General features: G+C 42.5%; 1 protein-coding gene across 3 annotated transcripts in view; it reads right to left on the minus strand.

The window, feature by feature from the left end:
- Positions 1-15683, minus strand: part of ANKRD6 (ankyrin repeat domain 6) — a 171920-nt gene extending 156237 nt beyond the window's left edge. For 2 of the 3 annotated variants that reach the window (XM_039531910.1, XM_039531909.1), the window contains exon 1: positions 15536-15682. The gene's annotated coding sequence lies outside the window, so the exon portion shown is untranslated. Of the gene's footprint in view, positions 1-15535 lie in introns of all 3 variants that reach the window. The other variant, XM_039531907.1, reaches the window with a different exon arrangement.
- Positions 15684-16045: the final 362 nt, after the last annotated feature.

Raw genomic sequence — 16045 nt, forward strand, 5'->3', positions numbered from 1 at the left:
ATATGCATTTATAGTGCACTCATCTGCACATTTGCAAAAGTCTATATACATGCACCTCAAGCAAGATCTAATTATATAATTTGTGTGCATGCACATGCACTAAAAAAATTAAACATACTATCCTGATATAGAATAAAAATATTTTTATAGTGAGATATCACCATAATTATTTTTTTCTTTTCTTCATAAATTAAGCCAGCTATTTTAATGCATTTTTACATTCAAAATGCCCCTTGGGTTCTATGAAGACACATACTAACACATGGGCTAGATCTGCACAAATGCAAATTTCTGTTTTGTTGTCTGGGTTTGGAAAGTTTGGGGCTGGGATGGAATGGATTACGCAACACTGTCCTAGGAAATTAGTTCATTACAAGATTTTTGCTTCATCAAGATGTTACCTATATAATGTAATCATTCTAGTACATTTGCTGATTCTGAAAGTATGCCCTAATGAGCCCAGAATCGAGGTTCCACAGTATATGCAATGCACTTATTTCAGAAGACAATCTTGATGCATGGGTGAATAACCTTGCTAACAGAAAAAGTTTTGAAGAATTATATCTACTAAAGGCCTTAAGTTGCATTGATCTGCCCCACATTGTGTTCGCTCTTGTATCTTTCAAATGGAATTAGTGAAGCTTAAATCATTTGCAACAGTCTTTTCAAACTCCGTACCTTTCAAATGCCTTGGATGCCAGGCATTATGGGAGGTTCCTAACCACACACAAGACACTTTGTGATATTACTGACCTGTCTTTTGACCTCTCAGCAAACATTTTAAATATCCTTAGCACAACTATAAGGGAGCAATGTATCATTAAACTGTTAAAAGAACCTGACTGTGTTTCTGCATTGCAGTGAACAATTAAAGGTCTTACGGGGCTTACTTTGGAAAAACCTAGTTTCAGTGAGTTTAAAAAACAACAACAAATAATCAGCTTTAAATGTAAACTGCAAAGTCTAAATGAAAACTCAATTAAGCACAGATTTTTGTGCTAAATAATTACACTTTGTACTTACATGGTGCTCCAGAGATCTCAAAGTTCTTTATACAAGTTGGTATTATTATCCCCAAAAGATGAGAAAATTGGAGAGAGATTAAGTGACTTGCCTTGTGACTGGTCACAAAGAAAGTCTGGAGTACAGCCTGGAGTACAAACCAAATCTCGGCTGCCAGTTCCATGTTCTAACCACTGCCCCCAGCACTCAGCAGGAGACAGAGGGCATTCAACATTTTTAACTTTAATTCCTAAAATACTATTTCTCCTCCACACTAATTCTCTAGTATAGCCTGATTTGCTACATGGAGGTCTTAGTACCAGAAGATTTTAAAGTGATGAAAATTAAGTTTTAACTTTTAAAACTTCCTTTTCTGTAGAACTCCCCCAGTTTAGGGAGCATTAAGTGCATAAGTCAGTGCTGAATTCATTTTTCATCTTGGTTTTGTAGTTCACCTTTAAGAGATCATGCTGGGATAAAATATACATGGTCTTAGCCTAGGACCAACAACTATTTTGAAAGCTCAGTTTCTACACATGCAAAAATCAATTTAACTGAGTTGCCCTCCTGCAAATAGCTCTATGACTCTCTGATGAGAAACTACCATAAATTCCCCCATTCCTTTTATCTTTTTCACACTATTTATTAAACCAATCTTTCCCCCATTAAGAGTGGCCATCTGTGGACCCAGTATTTGCGGTTTTCTAGGACTGCACATCAGTGAAGCTCTCACATAATTTTGCCTAATGGAACTCTGCTTAGTTCAAAAAACAAAAACACAACAACACACACACACAAAATACCCTCATGTTAAGCATTCAGAACCTTCAGACACAGGCACTTGAATACATTTCAAAATGATTACTTCTGATATACAACATATTCAAAAGCTCCCTCCGAATAAATAGGTTATGGATAAAAAGCCATCAGCACACATCTAAAATTCATTTATACTGGATCACTCCATATAAACTTATGATTACTTGACCACGCACATGCATGTCAGACTCACTACAAGAGATGGCTGTTGATATAAAAATCATAAAATTCAGAGATGGAAAAAAATGATTAAATCACCTAGTTTATTCTTCTGATAATGTTGGATATACTCCTCAGACAGACACATAGAAACTTAAGAGTTTTGGATTGGGGTAGTTCAGATTTCCAAATTTATGAATAGGTGGCAAATTTAATTTGTAATGGGACAGTAAAACCCCAGTATGATGCTGTTTTATTTTATTTTACAGAAAAACATTATAAAAACAAAAAGACTACATTAAAACAAAATTAAGTGTGCCAGAAAACTAATTTTAACACAAATGGCACACATCCTGCTTCTGATCCTAAGCAATTATCTGACTATTGTATGTAAAAGCTAGCAGATTCACAATTAAGAGTGAGAAATTCACCATATTTCTTTCAATCTCTCTGTGAGTACTGTATATACTCTTGTCTACTTCTTTAATTCATCCTGGTGCCTTTAGACATTGGAAAAGTGGGAACATTCACTGAATTGTAAATTTTGTTTTAGTTTTTCCCCCCCCTTGATCCATTGTAAATAGTGTTTCAATCTCTCATAGTGACAGGGCCTAGATACAACTCTGATAGGCACACTATAAATGCCTAAGTTAGATACACCTTAAACACAATGTGCTCTGCATGTATCATGTGACAATCCTGCCAGCTGTAAAAACAAACAAAAGAAAAGTTAGGTAGATGTTACAAAAGGTCAAAACTTACTTCAAATGAGTTATAATGAGTGTTGCATACGGATTACCTGCAGGTAATGTTACAGAGACCCAAAGAAAATACTGCTGGACTTAACTTCTGTTACTAATGTAAATCTACAAAAGCATGCCATCTGCTATGCTGCAACATGACACCACATGAGGTAGAATGAAAATCTGCTGTGCCAAAAGGAATTTAGCATAAATAAAACATCATCACTAATGAACAAGTCATTTTAGGAGATAATGGCTAAACTTTTTCCTCAGAAACTGAGATTCTTTTCCAAACTGATGTCCCCCAAAAGCGGTAATCTCATGTCAGTCCTGGTTTGAGAATATGTCCTAATAGTAACATACACAAGGCCCCATGCTAAGACACACATGAAAGTGGAAACTCAGCAAATTTATACTCATGACTTTTCTGTCTAATTCTTCCATTGTGGAAGGAGAGGGTTGTGGAAGTGGCAAGAAATTCAGCGCCCAACACCTGCAGTTCTGAGGGATCTGCCAAAGGCAAAGGGGATCTGTGTTAGTCCCTGTGCCTCACATTACCACCCAATTCCTCCACCTCCTTTATCATCCCTTGAAGATACCTTGGCTGCAATAGAATCCAAGCTGCCAGGGTTGCCACAGACTGTCATTACCCTGAAACCCCCAACGTTGAGGACTGGGGTCCTCTCCAGAGCACAGGATGAATCTGTACCAAGTTTGCTGATCAAGTCTGCTATAACATGATGCTTTGCCACACATGTGGGAGAAAGAAAAATCTGGAGGAAAGTTGCTCTGATATGCAGGCCGCATTATCACAATTCTTGTAAAGTCAGCAACACTGACTGTAAACACTGCATAGAGCAGCCAATTTTAAGATATGCAGTTCGGGCTCCAGGACCATTGCACCCAAATGTATCTCCATGTAGTCCCAGTCGCACTACACGAAGAAGGAGTGTTACAACTGGTCATGAGCACCTGTGCTGTGGCTAACGCATAAATGCCCTGAGATTTCAGCATTCCTCGACCCTTTATCTCTACTATTGGAAGGAACCAGATCGAGAAGAGAGCTCATCTACACTGTAAACATCTAGAATGGTGTTACAACACAGCAGTATTCCAACATGGCTAAAACACAGTTTGGTGATGTGGTATAAAGAAGATTAAATCATATACCTGGACTATGCCTCGGCTTTGGACCTTTTCAACTGTAACATGATTCAGGAACATTTTGGTTTTGACCTATCAACCACAGAAGACTGAACTATCTTTTACCTGTATTGGTACAGTACTGCTTTATCACCAGTTCCCACCAAAATAGTAGTTTTCATAATACATAGATGGGACATTGGGGAGAGGAAGTATGGAGAAAGGAAAGGGACTTCTGGGTTCTCCTTTTCTTTGCTTTGCTTCCAACTGTCTCATTTCTGCTTGGCTGGCTATAGGCCTGATAGGGGGAGGACAGCAGGTTAAAAAAAGAAAAGAATAATAAATAATTCCTTTGTGTTACTCTTGTTTTACATCCCTACATATGTCAGAATCAGTAATCTAATGAGATCTTAGATTTTATTTTTATCCTGTTAACTAATCCAGTTATTGTAATGTATTGTGCAGAGTTTACAGGTATGTCTCTATTCAACATTTCCATCAAGAAAGCACATTAAGATTGTTTACCATGCAAAGCTATTTCAGTCAGGCTCTCCTAGGGTGACCAGCTGTCCTGATTTTATAGGGACAGTGCCAATTTATAGGTCTTGTTCTTATATAGGCTTATATATATTACCCCCACCCTCTGTCCCGATTTTTCACACTTGCTGTCTGGTCACCCTGGGCTCTCCTGATCAGGCCTTGAATAACATTACCATTAAAACCAAGTACCCTCTCCTGCTGATTAATGAACTTCTGGAACAGGTCAGCTCAGCTAAATTTTTCACCAAGCTCAACCTGTGAGAAGCATACAACCTGGTTCACAGCCAGGAGGTAAGACAATGTTCCACACCCAATACAGCCACTACAAATACCTTTGACCTTTCCATTGCCCTGGCTACATTCCAACACTTTGTGAATGGCACTTTTAAGGACATTCTAGACCAGTTTGTTGTAATCTACTTGGATGATATTCTCAGCTTCTCCAAGAACCCAACACTGGACAACCACACATCCAACAGGTACTGGAGTGCCTCAGGGCAAATGGCTTATGTGCAAAACCTGAAAAGTATGAGTTTGACCACACCACCAACTTCCTGGGTTATGTATCAGAGGGGTAGCCGTGTTAGTCTGGATCTGTAAAAGCAGCAAAGAATCCTGTGGCACCTTATAGACTAACAGACGTTTTGGAGCATGAGCTTTCGTGGGTGAATACCCACTTCGTCGACAAAGTGGATATTCACCCACGAAAGCTCATGCTCCAAAACGTCTGTTAGTCTATAAGGTGCCACAGGATTCTTTGCTGCTTCCTGGGTTATGTCATCTTGCCTGATGGGATTAGTATGGAGCCCCGGAAGGTCTCCATCATCATAGACTGGGCCACACAGAAAGCCATCCAGGACATCCAGTGGATCCTGGGGTTTGTTAATTTCTATTGTAAATTCATCACAGGAATTTCCAGAGTGGTATTCCCATTACCCAACTCTGCCTCTGCCACCAACAGAACTCTGCCCTGTCTAGTTGTTGGCAGCCCAACCGGCTTTTGAACAACTGAAGAAGGTCTTCACCTCAGCACGCATCTTAATACACCCAGACATGTCCAACCCTTTCGCCATCAAGGCAGATTCGTCCCATTATGCAATAAGGGCTTTGCTATCACAATAGCAGTGCTCACCTAAAGTTCTCCATCCCTGAGCATTTTATTCAAAAAAGCTAATATCAACATGTCACAGGGTCCACTCACCACTTCCTCCTGGCCGCTCTGGGGAGTAGTTCTTTCCAGGTCTGAGCCCCCTTCTGCTGCTCACTGCACACCCTGCTGCTGCTCGGTGACTCAGTGTGCTCCTTCTTGACTTGGCCCGGCCCTTCAGCCAGGTCACCATGCGTGTTTTCCCATTCCAGGTTATCAAAATCCTTCCTCCTTACCAGCAGTCTTCTCATTCACTGCCCTTATGGTGCCACAGCCACTTCCACAGTGGCCGGTAGGGGAAACCGGGCCCACCCTTGATTCTGGGTTCCTTTAAACATGGACATCCAAAACAAGATAGACTATATAAATATCTCCTCCATCTTCCCTGCCACTAAGGCTTTTCTATGGTGCCCATCACTACAGCAGCTGAGTGCCTCATAAATACTATGTTCACAAAATCCCTGTTAAGTGAGGTGGTATTTTTATCCCATTTTACAGAAGGACAGCTGAGGCACAGAAAGATTAATGTCAAAAGTATCTACTAATTTTGGGTGCCCAATTTTAGATGCCTATGGCTTCAGTACTCAGAGCACTTAGTATTATATGGCTTTGTGTGTTTAAAGTATGGCTCCCAATGATTTCAGTTGCAGCTGGGAGCGCTCCACACTTCAGCAAATCAGATCCTAGGACCTCAAGCTGTGTTTCAAGAAAGCGAGGAGAAAGTTAGTGGCCACATATGAAAAGTTTGGTTTAATTAACTTGACTAGCATCCCAGGGGGACTCAGTGGAAGGGATACAATCCACTTCTCCAAAGCACCATTCTATGCCTTAACTACGAGAGCATCCTCTCTCTTCCTGCAAACCACTGCCCCACTCACTTTACCCCTTTCAACTTCTGCAACAAATGAGGCAGTGGTCCTACAGGCTTAATTCTGGTACATCTTTACCTTTGAGTGCTTCACTTTGCAACCTTAATGTTCTCTTAATGTAGTTGTTTTGCATGCAATAACTATACAGACTGGAGAGGGACAAGAAAAGAAAAGGAGGAAGCTAGAAAAGAGTTTGTTACAGTAATCAAGTGAGAGATTAGGCACCAAAGAGCTCCTCAGTGTCAACTGGCAGAGGGTCCACTACACAGTAACTTGGATGCACTCGCTATCCCACGTTGTCATAATATGTATCTAAAGGGTGTCATGTAAGGTACCATATGTAAAGTGGTGACATGCTAGTCCCAAAAAATCATTGTGTGATACATGTATGGGTTATGTATAAAGAATTAGGTATGTGTACTGGAAATATGTTCTTAAAATATACTTTGGAGGCAGTGCATAAATGCAGTCATCCCTACACAAAGGAATGTGGATTTACCTATCTGACTGGCTTGATTACAAGTTGAGGACAATTGAAGTACAATTATATATAAGGTAAACAAAACAATCAAGCTAAGAAGCAACAGAGGAGGGGAGGAATAGCTCAGTGGTTTGAGCATTGGCCTGCTAAACCCTGGGTTGTGAGTTCAATCCTTGAGGAAGCCACTTAGGGATCTGGGGCAAAAAATCAGTACTTAGTCCTACTAGTGAAGGCAAGGGGCTGGACTCAATGACCTTTTGAGGTCCCTTCCAGTTCTAGGAGATAGGTATATCTCCAATTATAAAAAAAACCCAAACAAACAAACAAAAAACAATTTAGTGAGCATAGCAGGTGTCCAAGTCTGCACTGTTAGGAAGTCTTTCTGGCTCTTGAGACAAGATAATGGACATCGGAAAATATGAAGGTGAGGAAAAGGACATTCCTAGTTATCCATCACACAGGTGACAAAGGGAACAGCCCCCCCTCTGAGCATAGGAGCATCAGCCTGAAGGGCAGGAACTGCTGATAACTTGCTGTAAGTGACAAATGGCTTTAGGTTATAAAACTATAACTTGCTATAATTAAGTTTTAGGCACGAGAAAGCATTTTCGTATGTAAAACAAACCTGTCTCTTCTCCTCTTTTAGTATCGCTTAAATCCCTGTTCTTTGTTAATAAAAACTTATTCTTAGTTTTACTAGAAAGCACCTCAGTGTTATATTGACCAAGTGTGAGCTTCAGTTAACTGCCAGGCTGGTGTGTGCTGTGTCTTCCTGGAGGCAGGCAATTAATTTCTGTGAGTGTCCCATGAGTGACTGGACACTAGAGAGAGAGACACCTCTGGGGAACTCAGGAACTGGGGTTCACTGATTACCTTGCCTTGCAGGTAACAAACATGGGCAGAGTCTTGAAGAAGTTGTGAGTGAGGCAAAGAGGAAGGGAGCTGGCACAGAGTCTAATCTCCAGTAAAACTCACATTTGCTAAAGCAGAGGGGTAACAGTGGCTTATAGTTCTGGGTGTCCAATGCAGATCATCACAGAGAACAGCAAAATGAGAATAGTTTTATTATTAGGAACAGCAAAAAAACAAAAAAAACAAAAAGTCCCCAATTTCAAATGGTTTCAAGCATTAATCTCGAACTTCAAATGTTTCTGAACTAAATCCACCATGTTGCAATTCAGCAACCATCAAAAAAGATGGTAATAACAACACTTTCACAATTCACAAAACCCGGATGGTTGAAGTAACTTGTGCAAGGACAATAGTAAGTCAGTGACAGAGTTGGGAACAGAATTTGTCTCTGGGTATCACCATAATTAGAAGCAGTTTGAAGAACTATAAAAACACTTTCAGGAACAATGACATTTTCTAAGCAGAGGTTCATTAGTTTAAGACAAAAAGTTAATCTGTATTTGTATTCTTTTTATCCCACTGTGCTGGGCACCAATAATTAGAAAATATCAATTTTATATGGATAACACTTTTTTTAAAAAAAACTATATTACACAAAATTATGAAGCTAGAGCCAAAATTCCTGGTCATGCGTATTTGCACTGCATAGTACCTAAAGTTTCAGTTAATAAATGCATTACATATGAACTTGAATAAAAGTTCTAAGTCATTCTTTAATTATTGCCAAATCGATAGCAACTGGCTCATATAAGGAATGATACAGATTTCAACAGGCAGAAAGTAAAGTATTTCTTTTCATACTAACATCAAGATAGCTTGGCCTAATCCCAATAAAATATCCAGATTTAATTCCTGTAGAAAATGTCAAAAAGTCATTAGTTGCTTTAACAAATTTTATTTTTAATTTAACTTGGTGGCTGAAAAAGTATTACTTTTAGGGAGGCAAACCAAACTTCAACTAAGTATTTTGCTATTTTGCATTCACCCACGAAAGCTCATGCTGCAAAATGTCTGTTAGTCTATAAGGTGCCACAGGATTCTTTGCTGCTTTTACAGATCCAGACTAACATGGCTACCCCTCTGATAATGTACAAACCATCTTAGATGGCAAGGACTTTCACTATTATTCATTTCTGTCTCAGCCACTCCTTAGAATATTAAGCCTTTAAACACTAAAGAAGTGAAAACAAAGACTTCAGTGTTTTGTTCTGTATCAACTCCTAATAAATTCTGAAGATTAAGAACATTTTAAAGAATTAAACAGATTTCAGCAATAAATGCAGTTGTTTCAGAATTTCTTCTCCATCTCATGTCATGACTCATCCTTGGCTTTAAGTTTTAGCTTGAGTTTCACTGGAGCCAAACACAAGAGAGGCACAAAACTAATTTTAATTCCATACGAATTCCAGCAAATTCTGGCTTGCAATGTAAATTAGCTTCACATATAACCTATGCATGTCAGTCCTGTTTTATTTATTTCACCTTGGCACTAAAGCAGTGGAGGTGTTCAATAGCTAACCCCAGGCAGCTGAGTATGATATACATTTTTTGTAATTATTCAAATAGTTCTACACACAGCTTACACAGTACATCTTGTATGAACATATCCACACTATCTAGGACTTGGTTGTAAAATGTCTTCAAATAACTCTTGGAGCCAGAGAACATGTATATTTTTGCCTCCTTTAAGGAGAGTTGGCTCACACCTGTGCTTAATCAGCTTCCTCCCAACTGATGCCAGTGACATGTTTGATATATTGAACTTGTGTTATTTAGAAAAAATAAAACTGAAGCCCTGAAGAAAGAGGGACTTGAATCCTGTGGAGAATGTTCTTTGGTGCACATAGTGCACAGTTAGTCCACGAGCATACACCTACTTTGCTACTGCCCACTCTCTTCCAGCTGCAATTATATTTCTTCTTTTCAGGGCTGGATGATTTTGGACAAGCCACACATATGCCTTCTCCTTCCCATCCCGTAAATATAGAGAACTAAAATTACTTATTTCCATTTTTATTTGCCCAGAGGAATTACAACCCATTTATCCTTACAAAGGAAATATCACTAGGCTCATTCCACAAGTGAAATAAGGCATCTCATTTGTGGTTTTAAATAAAGTATTGCCTCTGGTTAGATGTTAATCTGATATACCTCCAAGGAAAGATATAGCTATAGGCTCTCTGGAAGTTCATCTGAAGTCCTCACTGTTGATGGAAAAATAAGGAATTGAAGATTTGAATAGAATAGAAATAAATAAAAATTTAGCACTCACTTATTTTGCATTTAAGTATTTCAAAGTTGTTCAATTAAGTGTCAACATCTCTACAAAGTTGATAAACATTATTGTTTCTGTTTTACTGAGTTAGGCTATGTCCACACACCAACCTATATCAGCAACACTTACGTCACTCAGGGGTGTGAATATTCCACCCCCAAGCAACATAAAAGTTACACCGACATAAGTGCTCATGTTCATAGTGCTGTCAGCGGGAGAGCTTCTCTCCCTGACATTGCTACTGCCACTCATTTAGGTGGTTTTAGGTCATCAATGGGAGAGCTCTCTCCCATCGCCATAGAGCAGCTACACAAGTGATCTTACAGCAGCACAGCTGCACTGGTACAGGTGTGCCACTGTAAATTCGCTAGTGTAGACGTGGCCTAACCTTGAATTAGGCACACTAGGTTCAGACCTTCAGTGTTGCCTGTGTCATAATAAAGAGAAGTATCTAGTAAAGCTTTGTTTGTTTTTAGAACGACCATAATTAGTCTTGTGCAGTGTTGTTATAGCAGTGTCAGTGCCAGGTTTTTAGGCAAGATGGGTGAAATAATGTATTCTATTGGACCAACTTCTGCTGGTGAGAGACAAGCTTACACATAGATCTTCAGGTCTGGGAAATGTAGTGTCACAGCTAAATAGAAGATGGAATAGATTGTTTAGCGTACGTAGTTTACCTTGAATGGTCCTTCGAAACATGTTTAGGGCCCTTCATTTTCAGTTTTTATTTTATTTTTCCCAGGATTTATCAGTGTTTATTACCACAAAAACAGGTGAAAATCAGTGCAAAAATATTAATATTTTATGGGTAAATATTGGGGTTTATTTCGGTGGACAGGAAGAAAGGGGAAAAGAGTACTCAGTAGATTAATGCTTTTAATTCCGTTCAATGTGGTTTGCTGCAGAACTAAAACAGAACTCAAAACACAATGCTACCTTTGACTTTAAGAAAACAATTTCTCTCTAATCCCCAAATAGAATTTTTCATTTGACTAACAGTTTACTGTTGTAGACTTAGAACTATTAGCCTATAAATATTTATATTTATTAATTGGGACATCATTTGCAATGCATACACTCAACTTCATCCTTTTTTCCTGTTTTTTTTTTAAACCTTTCAAATACTTCCTTGTGTTCTGAAATGTATTCTGATACAGCTTTTCATTTTCTCCTCATTTTAGTGTGTCAAATCTTTAAATCATTATCTGCTAATGGCTTGAAATGTGTATGTGGTGGGCATGAGATTCATCAGTATGTTCAGATGCACATGCACTTCAGAGATTGTATGCGTGCCTATTAGTTTAGGGCGAATATCTTCTAGACTAAAACATAGCCTTACTTCAACAAGCAGCTTTGCATATACACACAGACAAATGTATCATCATAATACATATATCTCATGCAATGTATTGTATTTTCCTAATAAAACAAGTTATTTTTATATATATTTGAATGATACAAAAGTAGGCTAAAGATCCAAAAAAAATGAATAATACGTTTTGGGAAATAACACAGGCAGGGTCTTGAAGAAGTTGTGAGTGAGGCAAAGAGAAAGGGAGCTGGCACAGAGTCTAATCTCCAGTAAAACTCACATTTGCTAAAGCAGAGGGGTAACACTGGCTTACAGTTCTGGGTGTCCAGTGCAGATCACCACAGAGAAAAGCAAGATTAGGAACAGCAAAAAATTGAATCCCAGATTTCAAATGGTTTAAAACATTAATCTCAGACTTCAATGAGAAACAGCAGAGCTGGGATTAATTTGTAAACTTGACACCATCAAATTAGGCCTGAATAAAGACTGGGAGTGGCTGGGTCACTACAAAAAGTAATTTTCCTTCTGTTGATACTCACACCTTCCTGTCAACTGTTGGAAATGGGCCACATCCACCCTGATTGAATTGGCCTAGTTAGCACTGAGCTCCCCCCCTACTTGGTAAGACAACTCCCATCTTATTAATTGCTGTATATTTATACCTGTCCACTGTATTTTTCACTTCATGCATCTGATGAATTGAGTCATAGCCCACAAAAGCTTATGCCCAAATAAATTTGTTAGTCTCTAAGGTGCCACAAGCAATGTATAGTAAGTAAATGGCACTCCACCCAGATGCAACCTTCTTAGGATCTGGGCCTAAAACAGACCACCCTCGTGTATGTGTTAAGTCTGCTCTTCTGCGGAATATATCACAGCCGTTGGCACATTCTTCCCTCTTTGAAGATGAATTATGGCTACACTTACGGTTTGCAGCGCTGGTCATCCAGCTGTGCAGGGCCAGCGCTGGTGTGTGGCCACACTCACAGCTACCAGCGCTGGTGTGTGGTCACATTTGCAGCGCTGTTGGGAGTGATGCATTATGGGCAGCTATCCCAGCGTTCAAGTGGCCGCAACGTGCTTTTCAAAAGAGGGGGGTGGAGTGGGGTCTAGTGTGACAGGGAGCAGGGGGAGAGAGAGAGGGGATTTTTGGAGCCAACACTGTGTGTTTAGCTTCCTGCCTTGAAAAATCAGAACATGTTTCCGACCCCTTAGTCTTAACTCTTAATTGCAAACAGCCTACAGCCAACACAACTCCCCGCTGTTTCATTCACTCCCTGACTGCCTCTCATTTGATTATTTACAGCCAGGTACAGATGATCACAGCAAACCGGAGCTCTGTTTGTTTTTTAGATAAGCAGCAGCGGCAACGGAGCTCCACGTGGAGCTCGTTCATAACAAAACAAAGAGAGTAATTTATAAAAGCATTCTGGGATACATCCTTATACCCTGGAGGCCAATCACAGCGCTGGTGTGTGGCCACACTTGATGACCAGCGCTGCAGCACCAGCGCTGGAATCCTTATTCCCCATGCTGAGTGAGGTGTACGGCCAGCGCTGCAGCCAGGGAGTTGCAGCGCTGGAAGTGCCCTGCAGGTGTGGCCACTTACTAATTGCAGCGCTGGTGGAGGCTTTCCAGCGCTGCAGCTCGCCAGTGTAGCCATACCCTTACAGTAAATCAGTTTAAGGGGCTTCTGCCTATTAAAGACCAATATGTACATTCATCAACATCTGAATAGCTCTACAGGTAACTGGAGTGACACACACTGATCTTCCTTTCTGCAAGATACTTATTGAAATTGCTTCTTATCTGCCCCCCACCATCACTTTCCTTCAGAAGGAAGCAAATTCAGCACCAACCTACATGCACTGTCAAGTGTTGTCTGTGAATGATTATAAGCCATTTTATATAAATCTAAATAATCCATTCACAAATAACTTGAAATACAGATATTCTTTAAAACAGAACTCAGCCAATGCTTCCTGCTCTGATGCCTGCACTAAATCACAGTATGCTAAATGTTTACTATGTTAGTGTTGGCAATAAAATGAATGCTGCAAGCAGAGGTGAAAGTAATCCGGTCCGGTCTGGTACAGCATACCGGCAAGAGCCAGTACGCCGTGCTGGACCGCACCGGCTTCCACGGCGGGTTGAAAGGGCTCAGAGCTCCCTGCCGCTGCGGGCAGCCCAGAGCCCTTTAAATCCTGGCCACGGCTCTGGCGATCAGGCAGGGGCCGGGATTTAAAAGACTCAAAGCTCCCCGCCGCTGCGGGCAGCCCAGAGCCTTTTAAATCCTGGCCACGGCTCCAGCAGCCGGGCAGGGGCTGAGATTTAAAGGGCTCAAAGCTCCCCGTGGCTGCGAGCAGCCTAGACCCCTTTGAATCGCAGCCACGGCTCCGGCAGCCGGGCTGGGGCCAGGATTTAAAGGGCTCGGGGCTCCCCTCAGCAGCAGGAGCTCTGGGCCCTTTAAATCCCTGCCCCAGCCCCGCAGAGCTCAGGGTTCCCCCAGGGGCAGGAGCCCCGGGCCTTTTAATTTGCCCCTGAGCCCGGGGGGGGGGGGAGGGGCTCCCAGTCACCTATTCAGCTGGGAGCCCCTGGTTGATTTAAAGGCCCTGGGGCTCCCAGCCACAGCCATGCCCCAGGGCCTTTAAATATTGAGAGGCCACGCCTCTTCCAGATGAGGCCACGCCCCCCTCAGGACTCCAGGAGTACTGGTAAGTCCTGTAAGTTACTTTCACCCCTGGCTGCAAGACAATGACACTCCAGATCATCCATTGATGGAAACCGCATATATCCTGTTATAGCTGAATATACTGTAATCACAAGGTGTTAAATCCATGGGAGCAGTTACTACATGTAATAAACAAATGGAAACATTTGTCAGTTTTTATTAGATGTCAAGAAAAGGATGGATGACTTTGGGCCAGATTTCCACTTCTGGATAGAAACCACTATAAAAGCTTGAAATACTGACATTAAAGCTACTTAAGCCCTGATCCTGCAACCAGATCCTCTATCTCTGTGGAGCCGCAATGACTTCATGAGGACTGCGCACAGGCATCATGGTTACTCACCTTCAGAGATCCAGTTGCAGGATCAGGACTCAGTGAGGAAATGCATCCAAAATTATGTTACTATTTAAACATTGCAGATAGCAAAGCCTCACTCTGTCATATCCCTGGCATAAAACAAACAGTTTTATAATATTAAGCATCAACTGGCTCCAAGCTCACTCCCATCCAAACACTTACTTATAACATTCAGTAGGAAAACCTCCCTCACCGTTCATATCAACCTTTGATTTTGTTCCATGCCTCCAGGCAGCCTAAATCGCATCCCAGACCAAACACCGCTATGACTGAGGCAAATAAGGGCTTTCATAATGAGTGGGGCTGATAAAACATGGTGTAGTAGATACTACATCTACAGCACAGAGTATTTATCAGAGACACCGTGCCAGAGAAGGGGGGGGGGGGGGGAGAGATCACTCAACTATCTTTCTGCGGGACTGGAGAGTGTAGATGAGTGTCCAGCCACCATGAAGAGACACCTTTCTGTCCTGACTGCCTGTTTACAAGGAGCACCTCCCATCGCTGCTGTCTCAGAGGAAGGCGAGTGCAGCCACCTGGGGCCCCATGCTGCAGTCCTCCTGACTCAAATCCAACTCCTACTAGAGCCAGTGGGAGCGGGGCTCGAGTCCCCACTGCGGAACTTCGCCCCCGGGGGAGTCGAGACCGGGTTCTCCCCACCACACGGAAACTAACTCCCGCCTTCCCCAAGGAAGGGACGCGGCTCGGCCGCTCTCCCGGGGAGGGACGGAGCCAGTCTAGCTGCTCCTCGCTCCCCAGGTCGTGCTAAGGGAAAAGCAGCCCTGGAGAGAGGGAGGGGCCGAGCCGCCGCTGCATTAACGCCCCACGCTTGTTTACAAGCGAGGACCAAGTCCCGCGCAAGGCGCTCGGGCGGGGGGATTAGGCTGCAGTCCAGCTCCGTTAGCAGAGGGGTAATGCAGACACCTGCCGAGCTAGCAGGGCCACCGCGGACACGCCGGTCTCTCAGCCCAGCCCCCCCGCAGGGAGAGTCACTCTTAGCTAGTAAATGGGGGGGGGGGGACGCACGCAAAAATAAAGTCCTACCTTTTCCTCTGGCTCCCGGGAGCCGGCGGCGCGGTAGCCACGCCTGCGAGTCCAGTGCGGCCAGGCCGTGCACAGGGGGTTTCCTGCCTCCCCCCCGCCCTCCTCGGGGACCTCTCCGCTTGCTCCTCGCAGCTCCCTCGGGACGGCGTGAAGTTCCTGCGAGCTCTTGCTCGGATTCCCTCCGCAGGTAACTGGCCCCCCCTCCACCATTGCTTTCTGCAGCAGCGACACCCAGCGGCCGTCGCGGGCAAGGACAAAGGCCGCCGCAGAGGGTGGTTGGAGCGAGGCGGCTCTCATAGACTTGCCGGGGGAAGGGAGGGGACCCACTGACCACAACCATGGCGGGGGGTGGGGGTGGGATGACATTTCAACAGGGGGAAAAAAAAGTGTTAAGAAACCCTTCCAGTTCCCAACCGGCTAAACCCACTACCCCAGACTTATAGTAGACAATCTGCAGGTACGTCTACACTGGCACACGTGAACACAGTTACCAGACCACGTACGTGCTCA

Source organism: Mauremys reevesii, linkage group 3 (genome assembly GCF_016161935.1).
Source record: "Mauremys reevesii isolate NIE-2019 linkage group 3, ASM1616193v1, whole genome shotgun sequence".
Taxonomy (NCBI): domain Eukaryota; kingdom Metazoa; phylum Chordata; order Testudines; family Geoemydidae; genus Mauremys; species Mauremys reevesii.